Source organism: Macrotis lagotis, chromosome 6 (genome assembly GCF_037893015.1).
Source record: "Macrotis lagotis isolate mMagLag1 chromosome 6, bilby.v1.9.chrom.fasta, whole genome shotgun sequence".
Taxonomy (NCBI): Eukaryota; Metazoa; Chordata; class Mammalia; order Peramelemorphia; family Peramelidae; genus Macrotis; species Macrotis lagotis.
The window spans coordinates 96,722,451-96,746,813 of record NC_133663.1 but is presented as its reverse complement, the minus strand read 5'-3'; the positions used below and the strand labels follow the sequence as shown (position 1 = coordinate 96,746,813).

At 35.9% G+C, this 24,363-nt stretch overlaps 1 long non-coding RNA gene across 1 annotated transcript in view; it reads right to left on the bottom strand.

Moving 5' to 3' along the window:
- Positions 1 to 9,483: 9,483 nt before the first annotated feature.
- The window catches only part of LOC141491137 (uncharacterized), a 122,229-nt gene continuing 107,349 nt past the window's right edge, over positions 9,484 to 24,363 (bottom strand). The window contains exon 8 of the long non-coding RNA XR_012469470.1: positions 9,484 to 10,176. This is a non-coding gene — a long non-coding RNA (uncharacterized LOC141491137). The remainder of the gene's footprint in view (positions 10,177 to 24,363) is intronic.

The window sequence follows — 24,363 nt, the reverse complement described above, 5'->3', positions numbered from 1 at the left end:
TTAATTTTGCCCTACATTTTATATTCTAGCACAGAGGGGTAGAGTCAAATAAACAAGTCCTTTAGGTCTGCAAAATATCTGAGTGGTCAAACCAGATTAAAATGTAATTGAGAAATATTTATTAAAATAAGTAAAAATACAATTCAACATAAATAATATTAATCTGTGGTTTTCTATGTTAATATCTAGTCTACAGAGATACATTTCTATTTGAATTTGACCACCAAAATGGCATCCTTGGTATATTTTTACAAATGATTCTACACCTCCCATCTCTATGTCTTTGTTCTAGCCATCCCTTATTCCCAGAATATACTCTGTCCTTATCTCTGCTTCACACAGTGTCTTAGATCCTTCAAGGCTCAGTTCAAGTATCACTTTCAACATTGAGTCCTTTCCTTCTTCCCCTTCCCAATCCTCCCTAGTCATGTAATTATTATGTGTTAAGTTTTATATAGACATTATCGCCCAATAGGATGTAGGCTTCTTGAGGGAAAGGACTTTTATTTTTGTGTCCCCAGTGCCTAGCCTAATATTTATAATTTAATAGGTGCTTTATAAACCTTTTTCTGGTTTTGATGTGTTAACCACTGATGTCCTTCCACATCCTGGTGAATGGTATTTTTGAGTTCCTGGAGCTAAAAAAATAATCATTTGTGTCTGTTAGAATGTTCCATGGATCAAACCTTTCTAGTTCAGTGGCACCTGTCAAAGCTTTTGCCCTGTTGGTTCGCATCAACAACATTGAAGCATAAAACTAGGTTCCAGTGGAGGTAGAAGAGGAATAAGGAAAGTAAGTAGTCCCAACATTCTAAGGTCCAACCATACCTGGAGCCTGATGATCAGTTCTGGATGCCACATTTTGAAGGAAAGGACATTGGCAAATCAGAGGGCCTCTAGAGAAGTGACCAAGATTATGTCTGGAATCCAAGTCATAAAAGGAACAGATTAGGGAAACAGGGATGTTTATCCTGAAGAACATAACAGTTCAATGAAAGTTAATAATTTTTAAAAAATATTTAAAGGGTTGTCATATAAAAAGGGGATTAGACTATTTCTGTATAGATCTAAGGACAAAACTCAAACCAGTGGGTGAAAAATAAAATCCGTAAAAACAATAATCTCAAATATATTCAAATATACATAGTTTATCTAAACAGTACTTAACATATGCATTATAGAATATATATTATATATACATGTCTATATCTGTGTGACATGTGTGTGCATGATCCAAATCCTATCTACTTTTCACATACAACTGAAGCCATTGTAATGCAATGAAAAAAGTATTGAAACACTTCTCATCCCTCTTCTGTCACCAACTAGCTATGTGACAATATACTTGTATTTCAGTCTCTCTAAACCTCATTTTCCTCATCCATTGTAAATGGAAAAAAAGATGTTAAAATCCTTCCCTACCCAACCCACTTTATATTTACCTCTCTGAGTACATTTTTCCACCAGTCAAATGCTTAAGACCTTTGAGGACAGGGCCTATCTTGTGTACCATACCTTCCATATAACAGATACTTATTCAATTACTAACCACTCAATTTTTATATTTTATATTTTCAAATAGTCACCCAGATCTGCAACCTCAATCAAAGCAAGCATTCCCTTCAGCAGATCTCACCCCTTCTATGCACATTCATTCTCACACAGTGTGTAACCAGTTCCACCCTCCTTTTCTCATCAAACACATCCTTTATTTTGACTTTTATGGCTCTTTTAACACATAAATCCTTATTGCTACTATGTTGCAGCCCATATATCTACATATATACAAACATATATATGAACATACATACACACATGCTCACAGACACACACACACATATACATACCATGTATCTTTCCATTGTGCTTTGAATCAACTATGTGAGATCATGGTGGTATTCTGTGATTCATCCCTAAATAGTGTCATTAGGAGAAAATTGTCACTAGAGCATGTTCAAGTCTTTTACAGTTTGATGGAAACTTCTAGAGCATAAGCTCTACTGCCATAAACTTAGGCACCCCATAGTCACTTTGATACCACAATGGTATCAGTGAAAATATTGTCTTGTTTTGTACTCTATTGTTTTGTATTTGTGTGTGTATGTATATAACAATGAATTAGAAGACTCTCGACTGTCTCCAACCATGATGATGCTGTTTGTCACAATATAGTGCTCAATTCTTATTGATTTAACTAGATGTAACAGGAGAATTAATTCCCATTTTCTACAGAGGAGCACGGATTATAGTAGGTTTTTTTTTCCTTTGTTCTGAAAAAGCATTAATTGTAAAGACCATCGGTAATTAGTAAATAGTTTAGGGGGGAAAATTGCAACTGTGTGCACTTAACCCATAGACCTAAACTTAATAAATAGGCTTACTTTGTATTGAATGAACCTCAAACAGGACTTATTGGCATAAAATTGGGGATGCTATGCTTTTTCGTGCTTTATTTGTAATACTATCAGAATGATGATAATGAAATTATTTTGCTATTTTGCTAATGACAAATAATAATGATGATCATAATAAAGCTGAAAATTCTTTTTCTGATGCCTCACAAATCCTGTTTGTCATTCTGAATCCCAGATCCTCTGGGGAGAGTCACAAATCCAGATAATGATCTTGAGTGTTACATTGTTCATTTGGATCTCTGAATTAGCTAAGCTAACAGATGTTGGGGGAAAAACATGTCTAGCCTGAAAACTCTCTAGTGGCTGCCCAGCTGTGGCTGCAAAGGAGAGTGAAGTTCTCTATCAGAGATTCAAATTCATTTGCATTCAGAATTTGACATCCAGATTTTTCTTATTTTAATGATGCATATAAGAACACAGGAATGTTCGGGAATAACGCTACCCCTGCTTCTATCCTGGTCTGGATATAAACTAAACCTATAGTTTATCTCAGAGTTACTAAAGTTACTTAGATCCCAAAGCACAGATACAGATTTAAAGATGGAAAGTGCAACCTCTCCCCCCACTTACCTCTGCCATTTTGCTGCAAAACAAAGTCCAGGAAAGTGATTTGTCCAAGGACACAGAGCTAGTACTAGTTACAGAGCTTAAATACTAAGCCAAGTTATCAGATCATGGATTTTAAAGCTGAAAGAGTCATCTAAGTTCAACTCCCTCATTTTATACATGAGTCCCAGAGAAGTTAAGTTATAGATACATAAATGGTAAGTGCCAGAACTGGACCTCTAATTTCTTTTTTTTAACAAGACAATGGGGTTAAGGGACTTGCCCAAGTTCATCCAGCTAAGTTCCTGAGATCAAATTTGAACTCAGGTCCTCCTGACTCCAGGACCAGTGCTCTTTCCACTGTATCACCTAGCTGCCCCAGTACTCTAATTTCAAAGTCAGGGCTTTCTTCGCTTCTTATTCCAAATCCAGTCTTCTTTACCTTGTACTAGATTCCAACTATCATTATAAAAGTGAGTTCTTCATTACATAGCTATTCTTCAAACCTGAGACCCTAATTTGCATAAAATAAACCCCCCCCAAAATGATGGAAGAAACACTTAACTCACTTTGCTCTTGACTCTAGTTTGCTATCATCAGCTTGCCTCATAGATGCCTCCCAAAGAAATAAAAGAGAAAATATGGCAGCTACATGGTATTGTCAATAGAGTGCTGGGTCTGGAGTAAGGAAGACCTGAATTCAAATTTGACCTTTGATTTAACCAGTATTTAACTCAAATTCCTCATCTGTAATTGGGAATGATAATAGCACCTACCTCCCAGGGTTTTGTGAGGGTCAAATGAGATAATAATTGTAAATTATTATCATGTGCCTGACACATGATAAGCACTATATAAAGATAATGATTATGGCTATTAACACTATTCCATGCTAGGTAAACAAGGGAATTTATTATTGACCTCCTGAAAGTCACTCATCCTCTCTGGACAATAGTTTTCCCCCTCTGAAAATGAGAAAGATATTTCGACCTCAAGAGAGGAAAGTATTCTATGTTGATATATATAGTACTATCCTTTTATCATTAGCAGCACATATTTAACAGTAAGTCAAAGTTGGACCTACCTCTGCAAAGGTCAATAATTAAGACTAAGGCATGGAAAAAAAGAAGCTAACTGAATAAATGAGGATGAATTTCAGAAATCCACAGCACAAAACTTATAACCCCTATGAGGTTATAATGTTTTCCAAGAAACAGATGCTTTCCTGTAACTTGGAATATATTAACTGGGACTTTGGGTACTAATGTTTAACATACTGAAGGTTAGCAATTAAGAAATGAAGGAGAGACTCATAAAAGGAGTTACATACAATGCAGGTGAACTAATTTGGAAGTAGAAAATTTTTGATCATTCATTTATTGTTTAAAATTAAGTAGTGAGAGAAAGGTTAGAAAAGAGACCCCTAATAACCTAATAAAGAATTCTTGCAATTTTGACAGTTTCAACAAAGGCAGAAATTAAGCTGGGGGGAAAAAAGAGTTTTAACCAAAAGGATACATTTGTTGGGAAGATCAGTAACATAGAAGATGTGCTAACAAATTGTGGGTGAGTAGGAAGCTTTTGGTCCATAGTCTTTCTAGTCACTGCATAGATTTGGGATTCAATTTTTGGGGAGTTCTTTTTTTTGTCCTCTAACACAGATTTTTCAAAGTTTTGTCACTATGAGCCACATTCCTTAAAAAAAAAAAACACTCAAGTCAATGACATTATCCTCCACCCAAGTTCTACTCCAATGTGTCATCATGGTGGAGAGCTAATTCTAGTGCTTGAAGGCTATGACAGCAATGGGCAAGGTCTGGTAGAACTTTCCAACCTGTAAAGGCTTTGATAACAGCCTCTAACAGATTGTCTCTCATTTTGGCCTAACTGAGATAACTTCAGTAAGGTATATCACCAGATACATTGGGGTGCATAATAGTTTTAAAAACTCCATGTGTTTGTGATCTGAAACTGTGATCAACACTTGGCAGAGCCAAGATAGAAGAGTAAAGTCAGGGACTCCTCCAAACCCTCCAAAAAACTTTAAATAATAACTCTAAACAAATTCTACACTGGCAGAACCCACAAAGACAGAGTGACTCAATTTTCCTGTCCAGGACAACTTAGAAAGTTGGCAGGAAAGTCACAATGGGTGAGAAAGGAGCATAGTCTAGCCCAAGCAGCAACAGTGCAGACCTGGCCCCATCAAACCAGAATCAGGCCTTGGGACAAGTAGTGGCAGTTTCCAGATCCACAAATGATAAGGGGATTGGACAATGAGTCAGGAGATTTAAAGGGATCTCTTTGCTGGCACCAAAGCCAGAATTCTGTTGCATTGCCTGTACAATGATGCAACATAATTCTTTAGGACTTAGGGTGAAAGATGCTTTCCATCTCCAGATAAAGAACTAGTAGAATATTAATACAGATCAAAAATATATTTTCTTTATTATTACTGGGGAGGTTTTCCTTTGTTTTCTTTAACAGAATGACTTACACGGAAATGTGTTTTGTATGAAAACACATGTATAACCCATGTCAAATTGCTTGCCTTCTCAATGGGATGGAGGGGAAGGATGAAGGAAATCTGGAACTCGAAATTTGAAGAAAAAATAATGTTAAAATTGTTTTTACATGTAATTGTGAAAAACAAATATTAAGAGAAAAAAGAAAGGGGCAACTAGATGGTGGAGTGGTTAGAGCACCAGCCCTGGAGTCAAGAGGACCTGAGTTCACATTTGACCTCAGACACTTAATAATTGCCTAGCTGTGTGACCTTGGCCAAGACATTTTTCCCCATTGCCTTAAAAAAAGAAATCAGGACTTTTGGAATATTAGTCACTTTACTAGCATTGCCTTTGTCATATTCCTCAAAATTTCAAAGCTTCATGACTTTCTTATTGCTCCCTAACAGAGTAAAACTCTTCTATGTCTTAGTATGGTGATTCAGAGTTTCAATGACTGAAAAGCTCATTACCCTGAAGTCAACCTGGGATTGAGTCCCTCCAAACTGAGTTATATCAGTCTTTGGACAACAGATATAGACCTGCCAGACTTTTCATTCCGCTAGCATAATGTCTGATAATCCAAGTTATCTCTATGTCACAATAGGGCTTTAGAGAATGATTTTAATTGAAACTGCCTCATTTGCCCACCTACAATTCCCTTAGAAGAAACAAGGATCATTTATATATTATCTACTAGTCCTAATCTATCTGTTGTTGTTGTTCGACCTTTGTTCTCAACGAAGACCATGATATCATAGAGGTGATGTGACACCATGCCATGACAAGTATGTGAATGGGATTTGATTGAGGAAGTGCTGAGCTAAGTCACCAGTCTCTCTTTCTCCAGGAGTCCAGTGACCACTAAATATGGATCAGGATGACTGGAAATGGTCCTGGCGCAAGCTATCAGGATTAAGTGATTTGCTCAAGGTCACACAGTTAGTAAGGGTCAGGTATCTGAAGCCAGATTTGAATTCGTGAGCTTCTAACTCCAGGGCTGGTACTCTAGCCACCTAGTTGCCCTAGGAGGTTCATCTTCATGAGTTCAAATTCAGCTTCAGACACCCACTAGCTGTGTGATTGTTGACAAATCACTAGACCCTGTTTGCCTCAATTTCCAAATCTATCTAGTTTAATATTGTCATCAATTTATCAATTAGCATTTCTAAAAGCAAATACTATAACAAACCCTGTGTTAAGGAATAGACTACAGATACCAGTAAAGAAAATAAACAGTCCTTGCCCTGGAGGGGCTTACATTTTAATGGAGAAATGAAGGACACAAAAGGGAACTGAAAAAAGTTGGGGAAACAAAGATAATCTAACTGGGATGAGGAGGATTAGATATGGAACAGAAAGTCAGCCTAAGGACGGCTAGGTGGTGCAGTGGATAGAACACCAGCCCTGGAGTCAGGAGGATCTGAGTTCAAATTTGACCTTGGACACTTAATAATTACCTAGCTGTGTGGCCTTGGGCAAGCCACTTAACCCCATTGCTGTGGAAAAAAAAAGTCAGCCTAGACAGAAATGAACAATGGTTGGCTCAGCCATTCTCAAATTCTCCTTAAACTGGTTTCAGTTTTGGGGGAAAAGCCATTCAATCAGAGAGAAGAGGTCAGAGAGGCAGAAGGTACTTTCAGTGTGTGAATTCCAAGCTGGAATGAGCTTCTAAGTAGAGACTTAGAGAGTAGGTCTGCAATGCAGCCTGAAAAGGAATAAGATATTGCTGACATGGGAAGAGCCATTCAATCAAAAAGAACCAAAGCTTATGATTTAGGGTTCACATCAGTAAAAAACTTTATTGCATACTTAATTAAAGACCATGTCATGGAAAAGCATTGGATGACCCCTAGAGCAGAGAAGAGAAGTCTCTACAGGGAAAACATGATCCAGACTATGAGTCATTTCCCACAAGTGTTTATAGTATAAAGTAAATTAAAAAGTCATGCTGGCTTCACAAATGGTCAGTCACAGACCCAGGGGGTAGTTTGTTGTATTCCAGAAACTTCCCAAACCCCAAGTCTATTGTTGGTCTCAAGATTCAAGACAGGGGAGACTCTATTTGTCATTCACTGGACTTACATAGGGACTGGGCCAGAGGAACACAAAGAAATGGATGGGAGGAGAGCAAAGATAACTGTCCATTTACACTGAAATGGAACCTAATTCTTAATTGGAATTACTGAATCAAGAAAGGGATACTACAACCCCACTCTTCATATCAATTATGAAATAAGGAGGAGAAAAAAAAGGATCTTGGTCTAAGGGCCTGTTCTCAGGAAAAAAAAATGCCAAGGATTTCTAAGAGTGGTAAGTGCTATATATACTAGACTGGCAAGCAGTCACACAGCTTGTCAAGCATTTTAGTCCCACCTACACATCTTTTTGGGTGTTCCTGGCTGCTCTTTCATTAAGGCATGATTTTTTTTCTCCTATATGTATTGTGTATGTGATACTGTATATTATCTTACATATTCTATGTATTTATAATTTACTATAAATATATATGAATTATGCATTTATATGGCATAATTATAAAATACTATATTAACATTATATTGTGTCAAATGTATATACTATATATAAATATATAGAAAACATAATTATAAACATGCAGCAAGCACACTATATTCTATATGTTATACATTACATATTATATACACATTCTAAAAATAGCATATATTTGCTTATTAGTGAACATGTTTCTTCACCTCAGTAGACTCTAAGTTCCTTGAAGACAGAGAGTTTTTCTTCTCTTGGGAGGTGTTGCTCTTTGTATTCCCAGAGGCTTTCACAATTCCTGGAACACTGAGATGTGTTTAATTAATGCTTATCAAATTTCTATTTGAATAGATGAATGAATTAGGAAAATGAAGTTCTGACCATTAAGAGAATTATTGATCAAGTGATATAGCAATAGTCAAATCATTTTTCCTAACTCCTTAACTAAATTGTAAGCTTTTAAGAATATAAACCTTGCTTACAGAACCCAAATCCAGCACAATAAGAGGCAGAGGCAGAATTTCTGGATTCCATTAACGTTGCTTTGTGGGGTCCTTTCTTTTGGTTTTACCTCTATCTCTTCATCTGTAGAGAATGACCAGGTTTAAGTTAACAGTGTCCCTCACTCTCATTCATCCTTGCCTAAATAATCAAAATTGAACAAGAGCAAAATAGAGATTGACCAACTACTGCTAGTATTCTGCCCATTGTAGTTCTCAATATATATTTGGCAAATTTAATTTTGTGATCATAGGAATTAGAACTGGAAAGGATCACAAATCCAATTTCTATTGATGAGGAATAACTTGGGTAGCTTACCATGGAGTTCACGAGTAGTAAATAGCAGAAATAAGATTTAAAACCTAGGTAAATATGACCCCAAATCTAGGGTACTTTCTACTACACCATGATGAAATTGAGTGGCTTTGCATTTCTTTGTATCCAACACCATGACCTCCCAAAGTAGATTTTTAATAGGGGATTATTATTATTATTATTGTGTCATTAATGATGATGATGATAATAGTTTGCAAAATGCTTTACATATATTATTTCACTTGATATCTTGACAACCTGGTCAAGTTGGCAGTTTAAGTATAATTATCCCCTTTTTACTCACGAGAAAATGGAGGCTCGTAGATGTTACCTGGATCATATAACTAGTAAGTGGCAAAGGGGAAACCTAAACTTTGACCTTCTTTAATATTAGTCTAGGACTTTTTCCACTCTACCATAGTTGTTTTCTACATATTTTATGATGATGATAATGATGATATAATTATGATGATGATGCCAACATAACAGGAAAACATAAGATTCTCTCCTCAAATGCTCTTTTGCTCAAAGCTCTTAAGGTTTTCTAAATTCAGATTGCACCCAAGGACTTGGATAGGATTGGCTGGACTTGGCTAGAAAGTTAAGTGAGAATAAAGTCAAAGGAAAGGAATCTCTTTGACAATTTAGTTATCAGTTCAAGGACCATCTAACCCTAGGAAGAAAGTTGGAAACATTGCTGGAGATAGCACAGCATCATTTATTGAGGGGCAAAAGACCTTCATTCCAGTAAAATGGATGTAAAAATAAAAAAAAAGCCAGTTTACAGCAACCAGCTCTCAGCTGGCAATCAGCGGGTATAGAGGAAAATGAATCTAGCCTTTTGTTGGATTAACTGCTGGCCTTGTAAAACGGAAGCTGCTGGGATACGGTGCCAACTTTAGGGTTCGCTAAATCAGGTGGAAAGTTCCGGTGGTAAAACATGCTCGCAGTCATTGGCTCTCCGCGACAGAAAGACAAATGGGCACTGCTGGCCCCTCCATCCTTGGTGGAGAACGGCTCGGCCAGGGACACAGGCTGGCTCCCCTCCCGCCCTACCTCAAGCAGCTTTGAACTTTTTCGACTCAACTAAATCCTCCAAGCTTCATTAAATCACGCTTTAGGACCACATTGTAAGGTCCGTCGCTTGTTCCCAGTGTTGTACGTCAAACCTGTCTTCTCGCAGTCTCGGGTAATAAAATGTTTTATGATTCTGCTGGATGATTGCTCTGCGTCATTTTTATTTTCAAAATGGCACATAATAAATACCCCCATGGAGAAAAGTCTGATTTGATGGAAGACACCGCACCGGGGAGAGCCAAGAGCCATCAGGCTCACGCGGGAATGACAGACAGCTGGTCGGGGTTCTGGAGTCACCCAGATAACAAATGTTGCTTTAATCATTCAGGGAAAACAAAACCAGGAGGATGAGTCAGTTTGACCTAAATAGGTAGACTATCACTTACTTGATCCAACTGATTTGTTTGAACTTGACTTCAATTTAGTCAACTACATATTTTACACACACACATACAAACACCATATTTATAAGTTAGTGTTAAAAAATAAATAAATTGCAACTAATGCCCATTGCAGGAACAATGAACAAATTTATCATTTCTTTTTCCATGTAATACATAAAATTCTAAAGTCTAACTCAGTGGCTTCCCAAAGCTATACTTGATAGCTTAGTTACCCATACCCCTCAAATAATACAAAGAGAGAGAAAATGGACAACTGTCACAAGAGAAAAAGGATGGATAAGGAGCTCATCAACCCATTTGGATTGTTTAAAATAGATGATGGAAGCAAGGAAAGATAATAGAGAGAAAAAAAATGCCCGAGAGTGTTTAGCCCAAATGGGTAGATAACCAGGAACAAATGATGTTATGAAAAAGGATGAATTTTCTTGAAAACTTCTTAATTAGAGCTAACAGTGAAATAAACTACCTCCTTAGATATCCAGATTTTGTTTGAATAATTCCAATGAACAAAATCTGGATAACTATCCATTGGATATTTTTGTAGAGGGAACTCATGTTAAAGTACACAGTAAACTAGATGGCCTGTGAAGTCTCATTCAATTCTGAAATCTGTGGTTCTGTGACTCACTAATGTAATAATTTATTAAATATCAATTTATTAAATATTTACTATGTGTAAAATTAGCCCTGGGGAAGTTAGAATATAATGAATACATGATCCCTCAAAGCATTTACAATCTAGCAGTTCAAACTCATTCTTTGTGTTTTTTTTGCTATTAATCATAATGGTTATTAAACTTTGATGGATATATATATATATATATATATATATATATATATATGTGTATATATATATATATATATATATATATATATATATTACCAAGGCTAGTCTTTCCACCAATGAAGAATGAAATTTATCCTCAGCTTCCCATTCTATGTGATTCTTACCCATTTTTCCCAATAATTATCTACCAATGAAGGGTTCTTCTAGGTCTTTTGAGAATACAAGCACTTCAGTTGTCAATCTAACATCTCTCAATCTTACTGGCTCATCTCTTTTTTCCAATCATACATTTCTTAATGATATCCCACATTCAGTTTCTTATATGCAATTAGTAATATATTGGTAATATGTCAGTGCCTACTTATACAACTGATGAAGAAAAGGAGAAACTAGAATGACTACTTCAAGTATGGGAAAATGAAGAAAATGAATCTAGCCTTCATAGTTCATGATAAAGTGAAAAGAGTATTGGTCCTAGAGTCAGAAGAACTGACTTCAATTCCCAAGGCTGATGCTATCTTTGTGACCTTGGATAAGTCTCTTAATCTCTAAGATCTTTCAGTTTCCTTATCTTTAAGAATGAGGCAATTGATGAGGGTCTCCAAAGTCATGACTTATGATTCTATTATCCTCTAAGACCTTGGTTTTTGTCAGATTCTTCATTACACTGATTTAGCTATATGTGTATAATACGTCCATCTTTCCCAAAAAATAAGCCCTGGCATGATTTTTTCAAAATGCCAATAATATAAATCCTACCCCCAAAATAAACCCCAGTTAATATCATCAACTGGACAGATGCATTTAGTATGTCTGTTGCAACATGGCAGACATATTGAATTATAAAATAATAATATTAATATGCAATTAAATATAAATAATGTTATTGATATTAATAAAAATAAATGATAATATAAACTATAATTATTTGTAAATAGGACACTTTGGACAAGAGATAAATGCCCATGTAAATAGATGAACTCAAAACTTATTGCCAAATGACCAATTGAAGTATAGTCATATTATACAAATAAAGTTTGCACTTGATAATGAATGGACATGATTAAATGTAGATTTTTATACATGAATAAATGAATGAATGTAGATTGTTATACATTAAAAAAACTAAGATCTCCCCTGAAAATAAGCCTCAATTCATCTTTTCTAGCAAAAATTAATATAAGTGGGGCAGCTAGGTGATGCAGTGGATACCTCAATTCAAGTCTGGCCTCAGACACTTAATAATTACCTAGCTGTGTGGCCTTGGGCAAGCCACTTAACCCCACTGCCTTGAAAAAAATCTAAAAAAAATCAATTTAAGACCCAGTCTTATTTCACTGGAAATGCAATAATATTAGTAGATATCTAATACTGTATGGGTCATCATATAGTGCTTAAGTAAGCACTAGTTCTGTAGAGGAATGCCATGACATTTCTTTCTCTTTTTCTTAAATTTTAGAAAGGTTTTATTTATTTGAGTCTTACAATTTTTAACCTTAATCTTGCTTCCCTCCCCCCACCCCCCCCACAGAAAGCAGTTTGTTAGTCTTTACATCATCCCCATAGTATGCATTGATCCAAGTTGAATGTGATGAGAGAGAAATCATATCCTTAAGGAAGAAACATATAGTATGAGATATAGCAGAATTACAAAAGAAGACAACATTTTTAAAAATTAAAGTTAAAGGTACATAGAAAGTCTTTTGTCTTTGTTCAAACTCCAAAATTCTTTCTCAGGATACACATGGCATTCTCCATCAGAGATATCCCAAAATTGTGCCTGATTATTGCCCTGTTGGTATGAGCAAATCCATTAAGGTTGCTCATCACTCCCATGTTGCTGTTAGGGTGTACAGTGTTCTGGTTCTGCTCATCTTGCTCAGCATCAGTTCATGCAAATCCCTCCAGGCTTCCCTGAATTCCCATCCCTCCTGGTTTCTAATCGAACAATAGTGTTCAATCACACACACACACACACACACACACACACACACACACACACACACATATACCACAGTTTGTTAAGCCATTCTCCAATTGATGGACATTCCCTCAGTTTCCATTTTTTGCCACCACAAAGAGTGCTGCTATGAACATTTTTGTACAGGTGATATTTTTACCCTTTTTCATAATCTCTTCAGGGTATAGACCCAGTAGTAGTATTGCTGGATCAAAGGGTATGCACATTTTTGTTGGTTTTTGGGCATAATTCCAAATTGCTCTCCAGAAAGGTTGGATGAATTCACATCTCCAACAACGATGTATTAGTGTCCCAGATTTCCCACATCCCTTCCAACATTGATCATTGTCCTTTTTGTTCATATTGGACAGTCTGAGAGGTGTGAGGTGGTACCTCACAGATGTTTTAATTTGCATTTCTCTAATAATTAGTGATTTAGAGCACGTTTTCATATGACTATGAATTACTTTGATTTCCTCATCTGTAAATTGTCTTTGCATATCCTTTGACCATTTGTTAATTGGAAAATGGTTTGTCTTGTTTTAAAAAATTTGACTCAGTTCTCTGTATATTTAGAGATAAGTCCTTTGTCAGAAACACTAGTTATAAAAATTGTTTCCCAATTTACTACATTTCTTTTGATCTTGGTTAAAGTGGTTTTGTCTGTGCAAAAGCTTTTTAATTTAAAGAAATCAAAATTATCTAGTTTATTTTTAATGGTGTTCTCCATCTCCTCCTTGGTCATAAATGGCTTTCTTTCCCATAGATCTGACAGGTAAGCTATTTCTTGATCTTCTAGTTTGCTTATAATATTGAAGGAATTAGAATAGGGAAGGAAGAGACAAAATTCTCACTCTTTGCAGATGATATGATGGTATACCTAGAGAATCCCAAAAAATCATCTAAAAAACTACTGGAAATAATAAGCAACTTTAGTAAAGTCGTAGGATAAAAAAATAAACTCTCAGAAATCCTCGGCATTTCTATATATGACTAGCAAGATGCAGCAGAAAGAGCTAGAGCGAGAAATCCCATTCAAAGTAACTTCAGACAATATAAAATACCTGGGAGTCTACCTGTCAAGGCAGACTCAGAAACTTTTTGAAAACAATTACAAAACACTTTTCATGCAAATAAAATCAGACTTAAATAATTGGTCAAATATCAACTACTCATGGATAGGCCAAGCAAATATAATAAAAATGATAATTCTACCAAAATTAAACTACTTGTTTAGTGCCCTACCAATCAAAATTCCAAAAAAATTACTTCACTGAGTTAGAAAAAAATTGTAAGTAAATTCATATGGAGAAATAAAAAGTCTAGAATCTCCAGAGATTTAATGAAAAAAGTGCAAAAGAAGGTGGCTTAGGCCTACCAGATCTAAAATTATGTTATAAAGAATCAGTCATCAAAACTGTCTGGCATTGGCTAAGAAATAGAGTGGTAGATCAATGCAATAGACTGGGTGCAATAGCAGGAAATGATTATAGTAATCTGTTGTTTGATAAACCCAAAGAGTTCAACTACTGGGATAAAAACTCTCTTTGATAGAAACTGTTGGGAAAATTGGAAGTTAGTATGGAAGAAACTTAGATTAGACCAACACCTCACACCCTATACCAAGATAAGATCCAAATGGATATAGGCTCTAGACATAAAAAAACAATATAATTTATTTCTTTTTTGTTCTTTTTTCTTTTTTTAGGTTTTTGCAAGGCAAATGGGGTTAAGTGGCTTGCCCAAGGCCACACAGCTAGGTAATTATTAAGTGTCTGAGACCGGATTTGAACCCAGGTACTCCTGACTCCAGGGCCAGTGCTTTATCCACTGCGCCACCTAGCCGCCCCTATTTCTTTTTAATTAAGGTAATTTTCAATGTTATTTTACCTTTTTCTTTTTTTTTTTTTTGTTTCAAATTTCTAATATAATGGCAACTTTTCATGAACAGTGGTCCCCTATCTCACCTTTGGTATTTTAAGAAAACAAGCAACAATGGTTATATTGTTAACTAGAAGATAATTGATCACTGTACTTATTCTTCTTGTCAGTTTAGTCTTGCCCGGTGATGGACACATTGGACTTTCTTTTGTCTTTGCCACATCATTCAAAATGAAGCAAGTTATTTTGTTTTCAAAAATATCAGTCCCAATGTAAGATGCTGCTATCTTTTTTTGTAAAAAAGAAAAAGAAAAGATTTATCTTTAGTAAATGATCCAGAGGTCAGGTAATCCTGCCCAAAAGCTCATAAAACTACACAAACTACATAGGCATAGGTACTTCCAAATCCACATAACAAAGTGTTTCCTACTCAATAATTCTCAAGGTAAAACTAATTTCTGTTTAACAAACCTCATATTATGTACTATTATGGATCAGGTACTATTTTATTTTGGAGATGCAATAGTGACATCATGTCTGCCCTTGACAAGTTTAGAATATAGTAAATAGAGCATGTACACAAATAATTATAATACAACTTAGATGGTATGTTAGAGGAGAGATCATACCCAGTGGGAATGAGTTCACAGAAACTGAATCAGAAACCATTTGATCTGAATTCAAATCCTTGTTCTATTGCTTACTACCTAAGTGAATTTGGGTACATCTCTTAACACCTCTGGGTCACAGTTTACTCATCTCTAAAATAATAGGGTTGGGTTAGATAATAGCAAAGAATCTTTCTAGCTCTAAAATAGCATGATCCTATGAGCAGGCACCCTGAATGGGCCTTAAAGAAATGAAGATACAGGACAAACTCATTCCAGCCTTGAAGGACAGTATATATATTTTCACATGGAAATGGGAAAGGGTAGAATAAAGTTGAGGACTGGAAAGTCATCTTATTTGGACTAGATTATTTAATTCATACAGAGGAAGAATGAAAGAAAGTTGGAAAGATAATTTGGATCCAGATTATGGAAGACATTGAATTTCATGTTTAAAAGTTTGTGTTTTGTTTGATAGCCAATAAAATCATTGAAGATTTTTTAACAACTGTATAAAATTGACATATCTATGTATTAGGAAGATTATATTGGAAATTGTGTTAAAGATGGATTGGATGATGGAAGACTTTGGCTTACAACCAGCAGAGTACTTATCTAATACATTCTTCACATTGGGGGAGAATGTAGGAATGTCATCTAAGTAGGGCACAACGTGTTGGTCAAAAAGATCTGCCAGCACCTAATTAATCAAGTGCTGGAAAGTGTATTAGCCAACTCAAAGGGCATAACCAAATATATACACAGTGTCGAAGACTGTGACTTTTGCTCATCACAAGCTATAAATCTAGACCTACATATAATTCCAACTTAATGTAGACCCATGATTCCTGAACCCTTGCCAAGTTATCTGAGGTCAGAGGATGATGGTTATAGATGGTGAGCATAATCAAGTCCCAGCAGTTAATGAAAAAAAAAAAGCAAGTTGCTTCCTTTTTAAAGAGAAATAAAAAAGAAATGAGGGGGAGGTGGAAAGGAAGGAAGGAAGGAAGGAAGGAAGGAAGGAAGGAAGGAAGGAAGGAAGGAAGGAAGGAAGGAAGGAAGGAAGGAAGGAAGAAATGGAGGGAAGGAAGAAGGGAGGGAAGGGAGGAAGGGAGGAAAGGATGGGAGAAAATGAGGAAGAGAGGGAGTGAGGAAAGAGGAGAGGAAGAGTAAGGAAGGAAGAGAAGGGAATGAGAGAGGGAAGAAAGAAAAGGGAGGCGATGGTTAAGATTAGGAAAGAGAGAAGGGGGAGAGAGAGAGAGAGAGAGAGAGAGAGAGAGAGAGAGAGAAGCAATAATAAAAAAGAATATGATATTATCATGGTAAGTGAGGTAAAAAATGCCACACAAGATAAATCTATTTATCATTGCTTCAAAGGGGCACGTCAAAAACTCCTACTCTGTAAGTTTGACTCATTCCTCCAATCTGTTCCCATTAGCAGTTCTAAGTTCCCAGAGATAAACCATCACCTTACATTCACTCTCTCAGGATCCTAGAGGTAATCTTACTAACTACCCTAGCTCTTGAGCACCCTTCCAATGTGTTTTCTAAATATACAGCAAGCCAATCACTATAATGACATTTTTGGATCTTAAGCATAATGATTTATTTTAAAATAACATAAGAAAAAGTAGTGTAAACATATCAAAATACACTGTGAACATAGATTCTATTACCTCACCGATACTCTCAATAGATATATTATAGAGTGGGTACACATTTATAGGCATCTAGAAAGGAAACAGATGAGGGAGAAAAGCTTATGTACTTAGGATAATTCACAATCCTAGACTTTAGGTTTCAATGTTATTGGTCCATTTAAAAACATCTGTACAACATAAAACTGCTCTTCCTCCCGGCTTCTGCTTAACTATTGAATTTTAGCACTCTTCACTCTTTGCTAGAATATAGACTTTACAAGTTCTTTCAGTTAACCAACAACCTTAAAAAGAGTATTGAGTATGTGAACAGAAGTTCTCATGAAGTTAGAGAAATTCATCAAACTATCTCTGACCAGCTTAGCCAGTCATTCATTCACCCAGATGTTGAGTTGTCTGATCAGAATAAAGTTCACAGAAATACAACTCAGAACATGAAGATGCACAGTTACTAAAAGGCATTATGAAAAGCTTCACCTTTCTCAGACTCTCAGTTGAGAGGCAATAGCTATCATTGGAATTTTGGCCAATGAATTTAATTATTATTTTTTGATAAGGAATTATTCAAACTGAGGCTTCTATCTTCAAACTGCTTCAATCAATCATAGCCCCATGAATTATAGCTCTTCAGCCCTCCCTACTGTGTCTTCAACTCTTCCTCAGTTCCTCTTATTCTGTTGCTTTACAGTCTGTTGTAACTCTGCTTTTTTAAAAGTCACAACTCCCTTAACTTTTCTTCTCAGATATAAAGTTATTTTTTAATCATATCTTGGTCTCTAAGTGAAAGATTATATGATTTCTCATTTTCTTGGTTTTACCCATTTTAGTCATAAAAAATGTATATGCAAATTAGCTGACAATCCATCATACTTTTTCAGTTCTCTGAAGTTCACAAGACAGTCTTATCTCTTTTATACCCTTGGAACTGTATTTCTTTGCCAGCACAGTTCTCTAGTTTTTAATAAATAAAAGATCTTCCTCTGCCTCTTTATAATTTTTAACTATTCCCACAAAAGCAAGGTATCACTCTACCTTGCTGACAAGTGCCAAGTCCTCAAACATATACCACAGATCATTTACTCTCTGAAACTGTCCAAATCTCACTTCAAAGCTGTTTTTTCATACACATAAATTAGCAGTTTAAAACAAATTTCTTCTTCTCTTGTGAGGCATCAAGATGTTCATCCATAAAAGCAACAATATCTTATATTCTTTGACACTCAACATAAATCTCTTCCCTTACAGAAAAACACATTTCTTGTCCTTTTAACTGCTTATGAAAAGAACCTTAAAGAGAAAGTATATTTTGCAGAAGGAAAGAACTCATTGATAACCAGGAATGAACTCTTTCCTAAATATTCTCATAATCATTGTCTCTTCCCAACCCAAAACTGGAATTGCCAAATTTACTGCCATAATAAAAGCATGACTGCCCCTTTTATTGTATTTTTTAAATTATAATTGCTTTAGCATGTTTGTAAAAAGGATAGTTTAATACCACCAAGAGTCTACCCAAGAATCTCTCAATATTTGGTTCTGCTTTTCAGTGAAAGAATTATTCAATCAAGAAAAGTTCCTCTTAACTTTCCTTTCACAAAATCCATCTCTATCTGAACTGCTACAAAAGTGGGACGCTGAGTACAAAATACTTGGGTTTACTATGCCTTGAAGATGGAAAATAAGACTAAAGGAACTTTGAGGCTACAGTGACTTACAGTTTTGGATGGGGTAGGCACAGTGACAGAAGTTGACCCATCAAGCTCCACTACCCTTAAAAATAGCTCTCCAAGCCTGAAACAGTCTTACCAGACCCTCCAGTGAGATAAGAGAAGGGGAGAAAGAAGCAAAGAACTCAATGCCAGTAGTACTCTTATGTCTTGGTTGCTGAAAGCATCCTGTGGCAGGTGGAGCAGAATATCAGATAGATGCAATATCAAAAATCCAACCTGATCTGCCTCAGAAGGTTGTTAGATCACAGACTTATATAATACAGAAATAGTGATTCCTGGACAATGGGGAGCCAAAGAGTTGAGCCACAGTTTACAAGATGCCCATCAGGAGGGAAACCTCTCACAACTGCTTCGCCATAATTTCACATGAGAAAATCCTTCATAACAAAAGTTTGCACCATCCTAATGGTCCATAGGTACCACAGATAAATAAACTCCCTGATACTTATGGTAATATATATTTCACTTTATTCCTTTTATTTGTTTGATCATGAGTAAAGATACTTTATACAATTAAACTGAGCTTTTGAAGTTATTTCCATTATACCACATTCACATGACACATTGAATGGAAATGCAGTAGGAAGGGAAAGTCTCCTAGCATGTGGGGCTTGAGTTAATATTCTAATTGAATAAATTCACATTTACCATAGCTCTGGGATGAACAACTCCACTTCCAAAGGGGTGGTGTAACCAACTATTTGGTTGAGGATGAATTATGGGGCCATCAGTACTAAAAGGTCTGAGTAACTAAATAAAAAGTGTCATAATGAGCGAAATTTTCAAATTCTTTCCTTCTTCCTCACAATATTCTATTAAACAAACAAATTTGCCCTAGCTTCCAATATCCTAGAAGGGTATATTATTAATATTCTTCCCATAGTACCACCACTTCTATCTTGTCCTCAGTTCTGGTTTTTCCAGTTAGATTTGATCTATCACCTGAGAGTACGTGGTCACTCCCAGGGTTCCATGTCACCATACCCTTCTCCCACAGAGCCTTCCCACCAAGACTTGGAGAATTCTCTTTAGTCCCAATGAGTTATATGGACTGGGGACCTACATTTTCCAAGAAGTCCAGGATTAGTGAAAGATAAGCACATGGGTGTGAGCAGTGAGTAAGATTCACCACTAGCTACACTAGACACTGTCTATATTCCCATAGCACTAGTCTTCCCCGCAGTCACTATCCTCTGTCATCACTTTTGATTGCACCTTTTAAAACATTCTCCTGTTTTGGAATGTTGAAAAACTGACTGGATTTAGAATTAGAGGACTTTAGTATGTACTTTAATTCTGCTAATTACTGCCTATATGACCTTGGACAAGTCACTGCACCTCTGAGTGTCTCAGTTCCCTCAACAATAAAATGAAGGAGGTCAGACTAGAAATCTTTTAAAATCCCTGTCAGTTCTAAGTATATGACTTTTTTAATACTGGATCTCTTCTTCTCAATCTTTCCCCTTTTTAGTGCTTGCTGAAATCTAGCTTTCTCCTAAAGAAACCACATGTTGACACATCAGCAAGCATTTGATGTACACTCATTATTTTCCAGATATTGTGATAAGAATTGAGTATATTAAGAAAGTTCTAATGGGGAGACTGAGTAAACAATTATGTACAAACAATAAATATGGGGAATAACTTTTATGTGATCTCAGAGAAAAGACACTGAAATTAAGGGGGACCAAGAAAGGTAGAAATGAATTTCTATATATTACCAACAAAGCCCAACGGCAGGAGATAGAAAGAGAAATTCCATTCAAAATAACTGTAGACAATATAAAATAATTGGGAGTCTACCTTCCATGACAAACTCAGGTACGATATGAATATAATTACAAAACAGTTTTCACACAAATAAATTCAGATTGAAACAACTGGAAAAGTATAAGTTGTTCATGAGCAGGCTTAAATAATGTTAAAAAATGGTAATTTTATCTAAATGAAGCTACTTATTCAGTGTCATACCAATAAATCTATCCAAAAATTATTTTATGGAGTTAGAAAAAAAATAGTACAATTTATCTGTAAGAACAAAAGGTCAAGAATATCAAGGGAATTAATGAAAAAATTCAAAAGAAGGTGGCCCAGCCATACTAGAGCTAAACTATATCATAAAGCAGCAGTTATCGAAACTGTTGATATTGACTAAGAAATGGAGTGGAAGATCAATGGAATAGGTTAGATTCATAAGATCCAAGAGTATAACTATACTAATCTACTGTTTGATAAACCTGAAGACTCTAGTTTCTGAGATAAGAATTCACTATTTAACAAAAACTGCTGGAAAAAGTGGAAAATAGTATGGCAGAAACTAGGTATAGACCACCATCTCACATTCTACACAAAGACAAAAGGGTAATATCATAAGCCAATTAGAAGATCAAGGAATCATTTACCTGTCAGATCTATGGGTGAAATGCAAAATGTATAATTTTGATTATATTAAATTGAAAACTTCACAAACAAAACAACCAATATTAGAAGGTCAACAGAAAACTGGGGGAAAAATTTTTACAGTCAGTGTTTCTGATAAAGGTCTCACTCTAAAATAGAGAACTGAATCCAATGTATAAAAATATGACTCATTTCCCAATTGATAAATGATCAAAGGATGTCAACAAACAATCTTCAGATGAAAAAATTAAATCTAACTATAGTCATATGAAAAAATGCTCCAAGTCATTATTAATTTTTTAATTTTTATTTATTTAAGGCAATGGGGTTAAGCGACTTGCCCAAGGTCATACAGTTAGGCAGTCATTAAATGTCTGAGGCTGGATTTGAACTCAGGTCCTCCTGACTCCTGGACTGGCATTCTATCCATTGTGCCACCTATCTGTCCCATCAAGTCATTATTAATTAGAGAAATGCAAATTAAAACAATTCTGAGGCACCTTATACCTATCAGACTGACTAACATGACAGAAAAGGGAAATGATAAGGATGTGGAAAAACTGCATTGTTGGTAGAATTGTGAACTGAGCCAGTCATTCTAGAGAGCAATGGTAGTGCGCTGGATAGAGCACTGGTTTTGGAGTCAGGAGAATGGGAGTTCAAATCTGCCCTCCCTATGTGTGACCTTGGGCAAGTCACTTAACCCTGATTGCCTCACATCCAGGGCCATCTCCAGTCACCCTGACTCATATCTGGCTAATGAACCCAGATGGCTCTGGAGGAGAAAGTGAGGCTGGTGACATAGCACAGCACCTCCTCACTCAAATCCAGTTCATGAGCTTTACATGGCATCAACTCCTTGATGTCATGGTCTTCTTCAAAAATGTAAGACAAATATTAAAATTAAATTCAAAAGGCTATAAAACTTTGCATACCCTGTCATCCAACAATTCCACTATTAGGTCTGTGTCCCAAAGAAATAACAAAAAAATGGGATAAAAGGCCTGCATGTACAAGAATATTCATAGCAGCTCTTTTTGTGGTGGCAAAGATTTGGAAATTGATGGGATGTCCTCCAATTGGGGAATGACTGAACAAGTTGTGGTATATATGACTGTAGGAATATTATTGCTCTATAAAGAAATGATAAGCAGGTAGATTTCAGTAAAGACTTACATGAACTAATATTATGTGAAGTGAGCAGAACTTGGAGTACCTTGTGTATAGTGGCATCTTTTGTTCTTACAGATGATCAACTATGATAATCTTGGCTCTTCTCAACAAAAAATTCCAAAAGAACTGTTATAAAAAATGCCGTCCACATTCAGAAAAAGAAGTCTGGAATCTGAATGTAGATCAAAGCATACTATTTTCAACTTTTTAAATTTGTTTTTTGCTCTTTATCTCCTTGGGTTTTTTCCCTTTTTGTTCTAATTCTTCTTTCACAGTATGACTAATGTGGAAATAGGTTGTAACATGATTGTGAATATATAACCTATATAAGATTACTTGTCATCCTAGGGTGAGTGTAGGAAGGGTGGGAAAGAGAAAACTTTACAAAAATAAATGTTGAAAATTATCTTCAGGGGCAGCTAGGTGGTACAGTGGATAGAGCACCAGCCCTGGAGTCAGGAGTCCCTGAGGTCGGATCCGGCCTCAGACACTTAGTGATTATCTGACTGTGTGGTCTTGGGCAGGCCACTTAACCCCACTGCCTTGCAAAAACCTAAAAAAAAACTATCTTCACCTATAAATGGAAAATAAATAATAAAATAATTCTAAAAAAGAAAGGCAGAAGTGGAAGGGTATTGCAGGCATGGGGGTGGGAGGAGGGGAGAGGAATGGCCAGTGAAAGTACAGAGCTGGGAAATGAACCATATTGTTCAAGAAACAGCAGAAAATCAGTATTAATGAATCAAAAAGTAGATGGAAAAGAGTAAACTGAGAAACTGGAAATATAGAAGGGGTCAGCTATTAAGGACTTTCTTTAAGGCAAAAAAAAAAAGGATTTCTCTCCAAGGCATGGTTGCTCCTTATAAGGGCCAGGAGTAAGATATGGCATGATTTCAGATCCTCATTTTGCCATTATTATTGAATAGCTGCTTCTCCTCCATTAAAGTTTACTCTATCCTGTCAAGTTCCTTCTCATCATCTGTAGCCTCACTGATCAATCTTCCTCTTTCTAAGTAGATTCAGTGCCTGTATCATTTAAAACAAATTCCTATCTACCCTAGCCCCTATTCTTTTCAAACAACCTGGCCTGCCAGTTTCTCAACCTTCTTAATTTCTTTTCTTCATTCTACCTCAGCCACAAATAGCAACAGTTATGCATTAACACATTGCCCCACTATACAAATGAAATTTTCCAACAAGCTAGAGCTTTGACTCTGGTCTTCTATATATATACTTTCTGGCAGACAGAATGGCTCATTTGAAAGTGGATCAGTGTTATACCTTGGCACAAAACCAGCTGAGTGTATTGCTCTCCTCTTTGCCATTGCCTCTGACCAAGGTGCTGACAGTAGTACTTTTATATCACTTGCCTCATGTTAGTTATTTGTGTGCATGTGTTCTCTCTTACTATGTTATAAGCTCCCTGACAGCAAGAGAATATGCCCTCTTATTCTTACTTCCCAACGTGCCTAGCATAGAGTTATGTATATATAGACACTTGATGAATGTTTAATGAAAAAAAGGAATGAAAAGAAATATTGAATCTGCCTATAAACTATAAAGGGATTTAAGGATTCTCTTGAATGCACCCAGCTGAGTATAGACTAATGACTGGAAGGAGAAAACATGAAACGATTCTACCTCCTTTGAAGGCCTGGGAACACAAAGGAATTTTGTTAGGTAAGAAGTATAAACCAGAACTTGGATAAAATGATCCATTTCATGCATCTGTTACAGAAAATTGAGTCATGTTCCTCTCTTCAATTGATTTTCTTTTTCTATTCAAGATAAAACACAATATTCTCTTTTTCCTGGCCCCTGAAGGCAGAGGGTGTTTTTTTGAAATATCTCAGATTTGCTGATCACTCATCCGAGAGCAACTAGTAGTTTACATATTTTT